This window comes from Haemaphysalis longicornis, unplaced genomic scaffold (assembly GCF_048455015.1).
Source record: "Haemaphysalis longicornis isolate Haplotype H1 unplaced genomic scaffold, Haemaphysalis longicornis Haplotype H1 scaffold_1, whole genome shotgun sequence".
In the NCBI taxonomy this organism is placed as follows: domain Eukaryota; kingdom Metazoa; phylum Arthropoda; class Arachnida; order Ixodida; family Ixodidae; genus Haemaphysalis; species Haemaphysalis longicornis.
This window is the reverse complement of record NW_027526203.1, coordinates 81,570,787-81,585,151: the sequence shown is the minus strand read 5'-3', so window position 1 is coordinate 81,585,151 and position 14,365 is coordinate 81,570,787. Positions and strand designations below refer to the sequence as shown.

General features: G+C 49.5%; 1 pseudogene; it reads left to right on the top strand.

Moving 5' to 3' along the window:
• The first annotated feature begins 1,328 nt into the window (after positions 1–1,328).
• LOC144164703 (cullin-2 pseudogene) lies at positions 1,329–3,653 on the top strand (annotated as a pseudogene).
• Positions 3,654–14,365: the final 10,712 nt, after the last annotated feature.

Below are 14,365 nucleotides of genomic sequence, written 5' to 3'. Positions count from 1 at the left end.
TTTGTACACTGCTGTTAGTAGGATATATATGAATATTATCCTACAAAGGCGTCACCAGTGGCGTTTACAATGTGCGCAGGGGTAAAAAGAAGGTTTTCGGTTATCTCTAAGTATGACATCGTAAAGAACCTTTGTTTTGGGTTAAGATAAACTCAGAGGCAATTTTTTGTTACGCCTTAATACGGTACAAATTTTTGTTTATTTAAAAGTGCTTTTAGGCAATTGTCTGTATACCCCTTGATCACCTCGCCGATCTACATCGGAACATGCCTGCGGAGACGCATTATTTTGATAGGTAAATAATTGAACCACAGATGTCTCAAAATGAATAATGCAAAGTTCCTGAAGGGAATGGTGCACAACTGAGGGGAAATATGGGCCGTTATTGGACTCTGATCGTCCATGTTCCACGTTACTTAGCGTGCGGGGATATGAGTTAATAAACAAATTTAGTGACAACACGAGATGCCGGAGGGGACATGGAGGCTTTTAAAGAAGTTTTCCAGCATTGCTGAAGGCGGCTGCCAAGTGAGCACTTATTTGCCAGTTAAGGTTAAGGCCAGTACATTTGCCAGTACATGTTAAGGTCAACATTGTCATGAAGTTCTGTCTCGTGATATTAAAACGTGTTGTAATTTCTATGATGGCGTTCGCATTACAGCTCGCTTTATATTCGCCAGTTACGAATCAGTTGCCCCGTCTACGTGCCGCGAATTCTTCAATAGCGTGCGAAGTTACGCAGCAGGGAGCTCACCCGTGTAATCCGCGTGTGTTGCAGCGAAGCTAGCAAAGCAACATGACTCGAGGTGTTGGTGAATGGCGGCGGTGACGCATATTTCTTGTACGAGACTGCGTCGATGCTAAAACCCTCCTGGGCATGCGCGCCCAGTGCGATTCTCTTGAAAAAAACCCGTGTGTTCTTCCTTCATAGGGAGTGGTTCTACCTATGTGTGCTTGACTGCTTTTAAAGGTGTTCGTGTATTAACGCGTTTGATGCACTCTTATGCCTAGGAAACTGTGGGTATGAAACAGTACCCTTCTGACCAGCTGTGTACACGCGCCGTCGGACTCGGCTATGAAACGTTATTCTGTCAGTTCTTGTTCTTATGTTGTCGCACGTCAGCGTGTTGTAGGGTCGTTTTCTCTTCTCGACGTGAATTCCTCCAAGCCGTTCGTCAGTCAAAGCCGTTGCTGAATGCCACTGTAAAATGAAAGCAGCGACTGTTGTTTCGACTTTGCAAAGACATATTTAAAGAAGTGCCGTTTCCGAATCCCGATCTTCGTGAGGTCTGAACGTTTGGTGCTCTCCGACAGGTGGCTCAGGCAGCATGTCCCTAAAGTCCAAGCGCATCGACTTCGAGGGCACCTGGGAGCAGCTGCGGGACACCGTGGCGAGCGTCATTACCCTGCACAAGGTTCCCCGGCCCGTCTGGAACGACCGCTTCTCGGACGTGTATGCACTTTGTGTAGCCTTCCCGGAGCCCCAGGGGGAACGGCTCTACATGGAGACCAAGAGGTTTCTCGACGCGCACGTCCAGCACCTGTACGAGTTAGTGGTGTCGGGCGATGATCTGCTGGGGGGCTATTACACGCACTGGCTTCAGTACAGCCAGGGCATCGACTACCTCAACAACCTCTACATGTACCTGAACACGGAGTACATCAAGAAGCACAAGCTGAGCAAGGCGGACCTGATGTACGGCTCGGCGGATCCCTCCAAGCAGCTGCTGGAGGTGGGGGAGCTGGTGCTGGACCTGTGGCGGCGCAACATGCTGCAGCCGCTGCGGCCGACGCTGGGGCCGCTGTTGCTGCAGGCGCTGGCGCGGGACCGGCAGGAGGGCCAGTGCCTGCATCCGCGCACGGTGCAGGGGGTCATCCTGTCGCTGGTGCAGGTGGACGCGCACCAGCGCAAGGCGCCCTTGGCCCTCTACCAGGTACTTTTTGAGGGACCCTTCCTGGCCGAGACGGGCCGCGCCCTGCAGCGTGAGGCCCACCACCTGCTCGAACGCTGCGACTGCTCCGCCTACATGGAGCGCGTGCTGCACTGCCTCGCCCAGGAGAGCCTGCGCGCGCACCGCTTCCTCCACCCCAGCTCCTACCCCAAGGTGACGCGCGAGTGCGAGCAGCAGATGGTGGGCGCCCACCTGGGGTTCCTGCTGCAGGAGTGTGGGCCCATGATGGAGGAGGAGCGTCGGACGGACCTGGCGCGCCTCTACACGCTGCTGCTTCCCCTGGGGCCCAGGGCCCTCGAGGGCCTCGTCGACCGGCTGCAGAAGCACGTGGAGTGCGTGGGCCTCAGCCGCCTGCAGCAGCATGGGGCAGGGGCAGAGCTGCAGCAGCCCTCGAGATCCTGCTGTGATGGCCCCTCCCCCTGTGCCATTTCGCCCCAGCAGTTTGTGGAGGTCGTGGTGCAGGTGCGCGCCACCTACCAGGACATGGTCAAGGAGGTCTTCCAAGGCGACCAGCAGTTCGCGGGGGCTCTCGACAAGGCGTGTGCCACCATCATCAACAACCGAGGAGCCGCCAAGCAGCCCTGCAGGTCTCCAGAGCTGCTGGCTAAGTATTGCGACGCACTGCTCAAGAAGAGCGCCAAGGGCATCAGCGAGTCGGAGGTGGAGGACAAGCTCACCCAGTCCATCACCGTATTCAAGTACATTGACGACAAGGACGTCTTCCAGAAGTTCTACGCCAAGATGCTGGCCAAGCGGCTCATTTACGGCCAGTCCATGTCCATGGACGTCGAGGAGGCCATGATTAACAAGCTCAGGCAAGCGTGTGGCTACGACTACACAAGCAAGCTTCACCGTATGTTCACGGACATGAACGTGAGTGCCGACCTGAACAACAAGTTCAGCTGCTACCTCAAGGCGAAGAACATCGACCTGGGCATCAACTTCTCCATATATGTCCTCCAGGCAGGAGCGTGGCCCCTGGGCCAGAGTGCGGTGTCGCCCTTTGCCATCCCTCTGGAGCTGGAGCGGAGCGTCCAAAGGTTTGAGTGCTTCTACCAGAGCAAGTTCAGCGGTCGCAAGTTGAGCTGGCTGCAGCACCTGTGCCAGGTGGAGGTGCGGTTGTGCTACCTGCGGCGCTCGTACCTGGTCAGCCTGGGTACCTACCAGATGGCGCTGCTGCTGCCCTTTGAGGGGGCCGACGCCTTGTGCGTGCGCGACCTGGCCGAGGCCACCCAGCTGGCCCCCGACCAGCTGCACAGGCAGCTTCAAGGCCTGCTGGACGCCCGGCTGCTGCTATTTTCCGGCCCCGGGGACGGCGAAGAGCAGGGGACGCAGGAGACGGGCCACCACGAGCATGGGCTCCGCCCCAACACTGTGCTGCACCTCAACAAGGCCTACTCCAACAAACGGTTAAAGATCTCCGCCTTCCTCCAGGGGGAGGCCGCGCAGCAGGAGCTGGAGCAGACTCACAGCTCGGTGGACGGGGACCGCAAGCTATACCTGCAGGCGGCCGTGGTGCGCATCATGAAGGCCCGCAAGCTGCTCCGCCACAACACCCTCATCCAGGAGGTGATCAGCCAGGCCAACAGCTTCTTTGTGCCCAGCGTGGCCGCCATCAAGAAGTGTATCGAGGCACTCATCGACAGGCAGTACCTGGAGCGGACGGCCAACTCCCCCGACGAGTACTGCTACGTCGCCTGACCCGCCGGCCCAAGAAGAAAGGGGAGGGTGGGGAGAAAAGCGCTGTTGTCCAATAAACGCTGCCCCTGTCACTTCCCCAAGTGGAACTGCGCCCACAGTTTCATAGATTTGATTGATTGATTGTGGGGTTCAACGCACCAACGCAACGCAGGCGATAAGGCGCGGCGTAGTGGAGGTCTCCGGATTAATGGTGACCACCTGGGGATCTCTAACGGGCGCCGAAATCTCGTACAAACGGGCGCTTATTCCCAATCAACAAAAGTGGTTGGGAATATTCACCCGGAACAGCCAAGGAAGTGGTGCCTTACGATTCTGCACATTTCAAGACAGTAAATCTAGGTATAGTGAGTTTGTGCCTCCAATCTGTGCTCTGCAAATCATGTGAGCATGCATAGAAAAAAAACGTTTTGGCCGTCAGATGACCACACTAAAATATTTCCGCGCCCAATGCTCACTGTCGCGGATGAGGCGTTGCTTCGGAAAAGTCTCGAAAAGAGCTAACGCAGAGCCTTTGCACACAACAGTTATGATAATGATGAATAAACTTTATTTGAGACCAGGTGCTGATGTTAGAGCAGCCGCCCGGTGGGAGGCTTCCTGAGTCCGGGATGCTTTGGCTATGCTGGCCATCCGTGCCCTCTCCACCAATCGTCGCTACTGTGGAAGGCCGGAACTGGTCAGCAGCTCCACCCGCTGCTCATAGGTAGGGTTGGGGTGGGTGAGGGAAAAGGGATTGCTGGCACTCCCATACAATGTGGTACAGGGTCCCTTGTGGGGGGCACGATTTGCATGTGGCAGGGTAGAACATGACATGTAGCAGGGTGTTATGCGGGTAGGAGTTAGCCTGTCGTCGCCGGAAGGTAGAGCTTCATCACGAGAGAGATTCTGGTGGGGGAATTGATATTTGAGGCGCTCGTTTCTGTAGTGGGCGAGCATTTCGGCGTATGTTTGCAGCGGGGTGGGCTTAACTGTTGCTTCTGATGGGGGTTCGTGGCCCTCGTGGGAAACGGCCCGGTGTGAATGAGCGCAGGCAGCGGCGTGTGTCGCTTCGTTACCCCCGAGGGATTCGTGACCTGAGTCCAAATCATTTGCAGTGCTGGGAGTGGTTTCGCTTGTTATAGACTTTTCAAGGCGGCTTGTGATACGCGTCTTTTTAGGTAGTTCCTGCAAGCGGCTTGGCCGTCAGTAAGAACGGTTAGAAAGCCTTGGCCTGTTGTCGCGGCAAAGGCAATGGCAACATCTTGAGCTGTTTTGGTGGAGTTGGTGAAAATAGTCATTGCAGTGAGCTCAGTTCCTCAGGCATTGACCACGCTGGCGGCTTGTGCAGATTGGTGGGGTATGGCGATGTATCCGTATATCGGGTGCATGGGAGGTGGTGTATTGGTTATGAATGGTGCGGGATCTTGCTGCTCGGCGAGCTTTGTTGTAAGTGGGGTGCATATTTCGTGGGATCGCAGCAACGCGAATGTTTTGTCTTGAGCCAGGGGGATGCGTATTTTCTGGACGTGGTTGGGCGGTATAGAGTATTGAAGTTTCAAGAGCGTTTCCCTACCCCTTGGAGTTAGTTTAGGCCGCTGTATTTGAGAGGGGTGGTGTGCCTCTTCAATTTCTTCCCATGTGTTGTGGACGCCAAGCTGCAGGAGTTTCGTAGTTGCGGTCTTGGGAGGGAGACCCAGGGCTGTCTTGTATGCTTGGCGGATCGCTGAGTTCAGTTTAAAGGGACACTGAAGAGATTTGTAAACATTGCGGGATTACTAGCGCAAATTGTAGTCCGGAGCCCGTAGGCCATGCCTGGACAACTCTGAGTGCGTTTACGCGAATTTATTTAGTAGAAAAATCACTTCGAAAATGCTGTCCTCCTCTCTGCACCCTCGCCCATTTTCTGTGGCGTTTTCATGTTACGTCAGCAGGAGATGACCTGGCAATTAATTGGCGGCGCTACTGCATGGCTCACCGACCTTCCGCGACCGAGTCAGTCGGCCCAACGTTTAGTCCGCCGGCCGCCGACGGGTCATGGCAATTCGCTCGATCAGTTGGAACTAAGCCACAACACATTTGTGAACGGAAGAATGCGCCTTCCTTTACTTTGTTAGTTTGTACACTGTACCAAGCTCCGAGTCCGGGTCGCTCCACACAAGCGCTGCACAAGTGCACACGCGACGCTTCGCTGACTTTACGCTATTAGGAAAATCTAATGCCACTTGAAGGCGGGAGAAGAGTAAGCGAAGTCAATATAGGAACTAAGGAAATAAAATGAACTGAAACTTTTACCGTACAGCGGAACACTAGAGAGCCAGAAGCACTTTTTTGCGCTGGGTGAACAAGCACAGTGGGCAGCAGCACGACCACGCATCTGCGAACGCTTTTCCATCTAAGAAATGCAATTGCTGGAGGTGAGATATTGTGGAGGTTTGGGGGACGCTTAGTGCAGGAGCGCTGTACAACAAATAGTCACCTAAAGTACTTGAAATGCTAAAACTAAGTAAAAGTGTAAACTGGTTGTGCATTATATACCTTATATAACCTACTTAGGCAAGGCTGTTTTGTGGCCGAGTGGTGTAGAGCGCTAGAATTTTTGTTTTGCAAGTCGCAAGTTCGAATCCACGAGGATGCATGCTTTTTTTTGTAAGTTGATTTTTTCTTTTGCGGCCGATGTTTTCTAACCTGAGTTCACCATTTTTGGGCCGTAACGTTCACTGCTCCACGAGCGAGTTCGCAGAGCGCGCGCAGACTGACACTGACGCGCTAACCAGTTCTCGTTGACGTGCTGTTGCCACAAGCACCGACGGCTTCCGGGTAGTGGGCACATGCCAGAATCAGCAGACCCATGGCCTGGTGCGAACACGCTTTTTACGATACGGGCATGAGTGAGGCAAGCTCCGAATATGCAGGAAAAGTGCATGGCACTTGAGCGTCTGCGGTGACGCGGAGGACATTCATGCACTGCGTAGGCCTCGGCTAGTGATTTTTACAATGCCAAGCCGTCCTGGGAGGCTTATCGTAGGCATATTACAGCCGACAACATGGCAGAAGCGCGGTACGACGATTACTGAGATATTGAGAATGCCCATCCAACGATGCCGTCGGATGTCAAGCATGTTGTTTTACAGAACCAAAACCGAAACTTATTTGAATGCTAACCTTCGACATCGTCCAATCACGGTGCCCCCTCCTCCCGACGTCACAGCCATTAGTTGGTGCGGCCGCCACAGACCGCTCATGGTAGTTTTTCTTCTTTCCCGCTTTATAAAATAATTACCGTCTTATCAACCGGATAAACGATGAAAAGTGTGGTAATTTGAGCTAGTCTACGCAGTGCAAGCAAAACCGGGAGCTTGACAAATTTACTTCAGTGTCCCTTTATGGATCTGGGCTGGTTTCAGGGTTAGGTATGGAGCACCATATGCTATCCGGCTGATGAGGATGGCTTGTATGAGGCGAAGCGTGTCGCTTTCTTTGAGGCCCAAGCGACGATGGGAGATGCGATGTATGAGGTCCAGGAGCTGTGCGAGGGTCCGCTGTAGGGGGAGGATCGTTGGGGAACCTGAGCCATCCTTTGCAATGGTTAGTCCCAATATACGGAGGTAGGGGACGTTGGGGTCTGGCTGGTTGTTGATCTCGAGTTCCGGGTCGGGTACATCTTGCCCGTTTTTCCTTGTTGTTCTTTTGCTGAGTGTTAAAAGGGCCGATTTTTCTGGAGCACATTTAAGACGGCGGGCTTGGAGGTATTGTTGGGTCAGATGTATTGCAGTTTGGAGGGCCTCTTCTTGGACACCAATGGATCCTGTAGCGGTCCATAGTGTCAGATCGTCTGCATTCATTCCATGTCGGAGGTTGGGGATCGCTTCCAGAAGTGGTGGGAGGTCCTTCATCGCGATATTGAACAGTAGTGGTGAAATAACGGAGCCTTGGGGGGTCCCCTGTGGTATGGTTATGAAGGTGCCCGAGCGGAGGTGCCCAATGCCCACTAAGGCGGTACGGTTGGTGAAGAATGCGGTGACATAGTTGTAACGACGTTGCCCACAATTGATTGAGCGGAGTCCCTGCAGGATGGCCTGGTGTGTTATGTTGTCAAAAGCACGTTTGATGTCTAATACAAGAATGGAATATTTGTGCTGATTTCACAACTTGCTCAATATATCTTCTTTCAGGTGGAGTAAAATGTCCTGAGCGGAGAGGTGCGGGCAAAAACCGAACATTGTGTAAGGAAAGTAATTGTTGTCTTCGATGTGGGGTGAGAGGTGATTGTGGACCATATGTTCGAAACGTTTTCCTACACAAGATGTGATGGAAATAGGTCGGAGGTTCTTGGGGTTAGGTGGATTTCCGGGTTTGGGGATCAGTGTTATGTCTGCGTGCTTCCACCGTGAAGGCAAGGTGCCTGCGATCCAGTATTCGTAGATTTAGTTTAGTAGATTGTCGAGGGTTGCGGGATCCAGATTACGGGGGAGTTTATTAGAAATTTTGTCCTTTCCGGGGGTAGTGTTCCTGGTGAGGTTGTGCACTGGAGCTTCCATTTCAGTTATGTTGAAAGGTGCAACGAGTTCCGCATTGGAGTGGCCGGTATATGGTGGAAGTATCATGGGAGGCTGCGACTGCTGCGCTTCAAGGGGCCGTTATAGTTCTCTTAGCAGGTCTTGTTAAGTCCCTGGGTGGTTGGAGATGAGCCGTCATAGTTGGTGTTCTGTAGACGCTTTCGATTCTTTCGTACCCAAAAGAGACAGAAGTAAAGGCCAGGTGCGGCGGATGCCGAGATTTCCTTGAAGTCTTTCGCAAAACGGCAGCCAGTTTTGCCGGCTTTCTTGGTGAGCGTATGCTTCTGCATCTAGTGTGATCTGGGCTGTGCGGAATCTGAGTTTTAGATTCGTTTTCCGTTTTTTCCAGCGTTTGACCAGTCCCCTGCGGGCATCCCACACGTGGCGAAGGTGGTGTTCAACGACAGGGTTTTCCTGTGTGAGTGGGAATTTCTTGGTGTGCTTGCCCTTTTCTGTAACTATTGTGGCGGTCTAGTCTTCCAGATTATGGATTGGATCCGTGGGTGAGTGTTCTCTAAATTGCTTCAAATCGGTGAGGCGGGTGGTTTTAATGCGTTGATGAGTATTTTTATTGTAAGGAATTTTTAGCTCTATTATGTAGTGATCACTCTCCAGCGTTTCTTACAGGCACGTCCATGCACGTACAGCAAACAAAAACGGAGTCGCACATATAATCTAAAAAAGGTTGCCGCGAGGTATAAGGTCCCAGTAGTGCTTTGAGCACCGCTTAAACTTGGCAAACTATGCACGCGAACCCATCCCAAAATGAAAATTTCAGAAACATGCTATAAGAAGCATGCTAGGCCGTTTGTAAGTGCATTTTAAGGCCAACTGCACTCAAAATTTCGACCGCGCGAAATCACTGTTCCTGCATAGTATGACCAGGAGCAGTTGATGGTTTTAATGACCTGATAGGTGTTTCTGCGCCATAGGAATCGGTGGTAATTGGGGGCATCTCGCTGTGACTATAATTGCAAGGTAAATAAAGTAGGACATTAGCAGTTTCGGAGAAGTTAGATGCGAATACGATGTTCAAAACTTCAGCACACTGGCTATATGGAATAGAAGTGTTACTATTATCACAAAGTGTTAAAGAGTCGCCATCTTAGGATGTTTGTAACGCGCCAAAACGTTTTTGTGTCTGTCGCTAGCATCGATGGCAATGTATTATTGAAAATTTTTCTGTGGCATTTTTAAGAGCATTAACGTAATCTTTAGAAGACGCCTTTTAGACAGCCCACCGAACAGAACTAGGGTACAGCCTAGCTGAATTATACAAACGCTTCTTACAATTAGACGAGCGATTTAAGTGTTTAGACTACCATGGTGCGTTATTTTTAGAGATTATAGTGCGCGTGGATATGTACTTATCCGTTAGTTCATTAATTTTTGTCACAAAACATGTCGCAATTAGTCTGTACGGAGCGACAGTCAAAATCTGCGCGGAAAGTGTCAAGAAAGTGGACAATTCTTCGTTAATTACTCTAAAATTTTATTTTTCGTATAGCTGAATCATTTTGTTCTGATTTTTTTTATTTCGGACGTGGTAAGTTAATGTCAAACGACAACATACAGTGGTCGCTCAAGCCGGGTAAGTGCGGAATACTGGAAATGTAATCTGTCCAGGAGGTTAGTACAAGGTCAAGAATGTTGGCGGTTGTTTGTGTTGATCTATTCGGCTGCCTGATCAGCTGGGTTAAAGAAAAAGCGGAGCACGTATCTAGGAAGTCTTTAGCTATACTCGGTTACAACTTAAGAACGGCAACGGAAGTTGCCGCTGTGCCTCATTACCGCAGCCGGATGTTACTCCGTGCGGCGCAACTAGTGCGTTACTGGGAGTATTTTGAACATGGCACGAGCCGTTTCCGTGATTTTTCGGACCTAATTTACTTATAAACTACTGCAGCGACGACAAACGAACTACGTGGGAAAAGGCATACGACATCACGCATTCATAGCAATATCCTTTCAAAACGCGCTCGCCCGCTGACATCCCGGTCCGTCGCTTCGGCGGAGTAATACCGTACATGAGCTATTGCCGTTGTTAACTTGTTCCCGAGTATAGGGTTGAAAAGGGTTGCAATGTGGGTGATTCCTTTTCCGAAAATACATTTGGAATGTTAAAGTCACCAAGTAGAAATAAAGGTGTATTAGTATAACGTGTGGAAACTAACTTGATAACTTCATGTCACTCATTGATAAAAGTGGGGGAATTATGTGGTGGATGGTAACCGACAATGTCCAAGATTAGAATACCAACAAGTTTCGCTTTCGCTTCTGTGAAACAACATGCTTGGCGTCTGACGTTATCGTTCGCTGGGCCTTCCCGATATCTCAGAAATCGTACGACGCGCTTCTGCCATGTTGTCGGCTGTACAATGCTTCAGATAAGCCTACCCCAGCAGGGCTCGGAATCGTAACAATCCCTAGCCGAGACGTGCGCAGTGGATGAACGCCCTCCACGTCACCGGGTACGCTCAAATGCTAACCCCCCCCCCCCCGCCTTCCGTTTGGAGCTTGCCTGGCTCGTGTCTGTATCGTAAGAGGCGTGTTCGCTACAGGCCTAGGGTACACTCTTAGTCAATTCCTGGTTATACGATCCGCATGCAGGCGGGCCGCCGCGTCAATTTAAAGCCGCTTATAAAGCGGCAGTTCAGGCGGCCTCGAGCACAAGCGGCCCGCAAAACACGCGGCCCACCGAACACGCGGCCCGGCGTTTAAGCGGCCATATTGAGGGCCGCCTAACTAGAGGGCCACCTAAATCCCGGGCCATGTGTTCGGCGGACCGCTAGCCGTAATTTTTCTATTTGCCCGTTATGCTAATATATTCCCGCTTACGAGCGGCCCCCAAATCATACGGCCGCTGAAATAAGCGGCCTTGTTGCTTTTCATCAAAAAAAAAAAGAAAAACAATCAATGCACTCAGCCAGGATCGGTTCTATCCGTTTTTTTTTTCGTCCGCATTGACAGGCCAACGTCAGCACCCCGTGGTGAATGCTCTAATATACGCTACGTTATGCAAGACACACAAAGTATTCATAAGCACATTCACGTAACCCTACGGGGAATCGAACCTGGGTCTACTACAACACATCAAGGGGCGATCAAGAGGCGGACATCATAACCACTGCGCCACGACCCACGGGCAGCTGGGAAGTGCAAGCGTGGGATTATAAGTATTGTGCATGCTGTTGCGCGTCAAGCATGAGTCTTAAATAACACATTCGGCGGCGGGTGGCTTTCTTTAGATCACCGTTTTTGAATCGCTCTACCAAAGAGGCATAATACTATATGGTTTGCGGGAATTTAAGTACACTGGTACGAGCGGAAACCTTTTGTCATGCTGTGTTCCCGTTCCAACAGTATGATGCGCCGTGCGGGGATTTATTCAATCGATGCAAACGGAATTGGTAACAGGTATTCTGCCTGGTTACCGAAAGTATTCTTGGCCATTGGTGGAAAGTGTCCCATATGACAATGCTTGCAAATAACTAACACGTAAGGCGCACTGTTGTACTGCAAATAAGAGCTGTCTCGTCACGAGTGGCAATTATACCAAGCATGAAATGGTGTACTAAATTTTTTGTGCTCGTCGTAGCTCTTCTGATGGTGCGGTTACATGCTTTGACCTTTGTTTTTGTAATAGGGGTGCGGTAGTAAAATACGCATCTGGTAATGTAATGAAGCAATATTAAATCACCCACTCTACCTAACATTGTGTCGCGACGCCTGCAGAATTGCTGCGTCGACGCCCAGGTAAAGAGCCATTGGGAGGCCAGATACTGCGTTTTCTTTTATGGATCGTGAGCACACAACAAATATCTTAGCGTTTTCTCGCGCAGGCCAGATAAGCGCCCGGCCGTGTAACTTGTAACGCCCTGCATTTCCAGACAAATGCTGGTTTCGCGGAAGTTTCACCTTTATTCATTATAATATCGTAAATGGAGATCATTGGTCAAACAAAATTTTGATGAACTAAAAATTAGGAAAAATATAAAACAATGACGAAAAATGGCGACCTGTATAACGATTTGCATTTCCACAATAATGCAGATTTAGCTGAAATTACGCTTTTAATCGTTATCATAGCGTAGATGGAGATAATTGGTCGAACAGAATTATGAAAAACTAAAGAACAAGGACAGTAAAAAATACGGAAATGCTGAGCCTTGTTACGCCCTTCATTTACAAAATATGCAGATTTGGCGCAAGTAAGTGATTGATAGGGTAAATGGAGATAATTGGACGGACCGGGCTTCGAAAAACCAATAAAATTGGCTCTAACAGACTTACACTCAAGAGAAGCAGCATAAAAATGCGGCGCATTAGCAGACAATTCTCGGCCTCGTTTCATTCGTGCTTCCGTTATTAACGAGTTATATTATTGTACGCCCAAGCGCAAGGTCGCGGTTCAGCATTTTCAATACTTTCAAGGCAGTTCACCAAAACCATAGCACTTGGGGATGAACGCACCCTAGAGCATCGAAAGTTTAAGCCGTATAAAACAATGCCACAAATAAATGGGTTGCAATGGCTGCAATTTCCCTAAATCATTTTTAATTTGTGCCCTTCTGGAACATCTTCATGACCTGTTTTTATGCAATGAGGTTTTACCTTCATAATCTCAGTACATTGCAACCTGATTTATCAGGCCTGAATGCGCATACCACGAAAAAAACTCCCTTTATTTATAATGCCATGTTACAAGCAAAGCTGTAAAGCAAGTGTCTGTATACCTAAAACCTATCCGGATCTTGAACTGATAGTTTATACTCATACAAGCTTGGGACACGAACAGAGAACTGAGTTGGGTAGGTAAATGTTAAGTATTTTGTCATTCTCGAATTCATGAGCATGCACAAGTGTGAGATGAAAATTACAAAATGACACCATGTCGAAGTAGCGATGTTTTCTTTTTATTTGATATCCAAAATACAAATATGAACACAAACGACTTATACTGAAATAACAAATACAAATATTAGCAGATTGCCCTTATGGAACACACAAATGAAAATATTTTTGTGCAAGAGCAAATAACGGCCTGTCAAGATAAAATTATTGTTTTTATTTATAGAATTTTCAGCAGCTTGCTGTTTACAAAACATGGAGGAAACTCGTCTTTTTTCAGGCTACTGACTGTATAACGCCCAACGTTTGGCCTAAAGCTGACGGGTATCTCATGTCCTTCATGCAATATAATACCAAACAAATAAAAAGTACATTCTCTGGGCTTCAATTATGGTCCAGGTACACCACTTCCGATGATGTAGATGGCCTTTGTAGAATCACCCCAAGCAATCTTTGGGCCGGGAGCTGCTGCTTCTGGAATTTCGCACCACTGGAATCGAAACAGCGTTGTAAACATCTCAAAAACGTTGAGTCACGGGTAGCAATTTGTTGTGTTGGCACTGCGTGAAGAAACGGCAGGTTAATAAGTGACCAGGTACAAAAGGGTGGCGTTATTATCGGTGGTAAAACAGTATAGCCTGAAGGGGCGCAGCAGAAGTATTACCAACGCGTTAGCAGATATGCGAAAATATAAATCAGGTAAGTGCATCGCTGTAGTTTAGGCAATTATTTCTTTCTTACTGCTTGTAGATTCAAACGCACTCCAAAAGGACGTTTTCTTCATATACATAGGAAGGCCGAGCGCTTTTTCAGTGCAAAGGCGTGCGAGAAAACGTTGCCATAATTTTATATGACGGAGACACGTCAATTGGACGTCGAAAAGGAAGTCTGTTCGCTGTTACATACGGAGGGTAATGTGCCCTAGTTTATTTTTATGAAACAATTGCCACCAATAGTATGGCGCAAAACATTTTAATAAAGATGGAAGAAAATTGCTAGCAATATCTTTTGATACAGCATAGGTAAACTGCGCGCACCGAGCAACAGCCAGCTCATCTGTAACAACATTAGAAGCCACAACTTCGAGCGACCTCCACGCCGGCGACGCGCCGCGTGTGCGCTGCCAATGTTATCATGTTTCTGCAAACCGCGAGTTGACGCTCCAGACAGACGACAGCTGTGGCGAACACAACAAGATCGGTGCTGGTGTTACTCATACATGTTGCTTCATGTGAAAACTTTACCACTTAAACGCACCGTAATGAACTTTACAAATCGCCGCAGAAGCCAGACTACTCAACGCGCCAGAAAAGTCACGACCCGAAA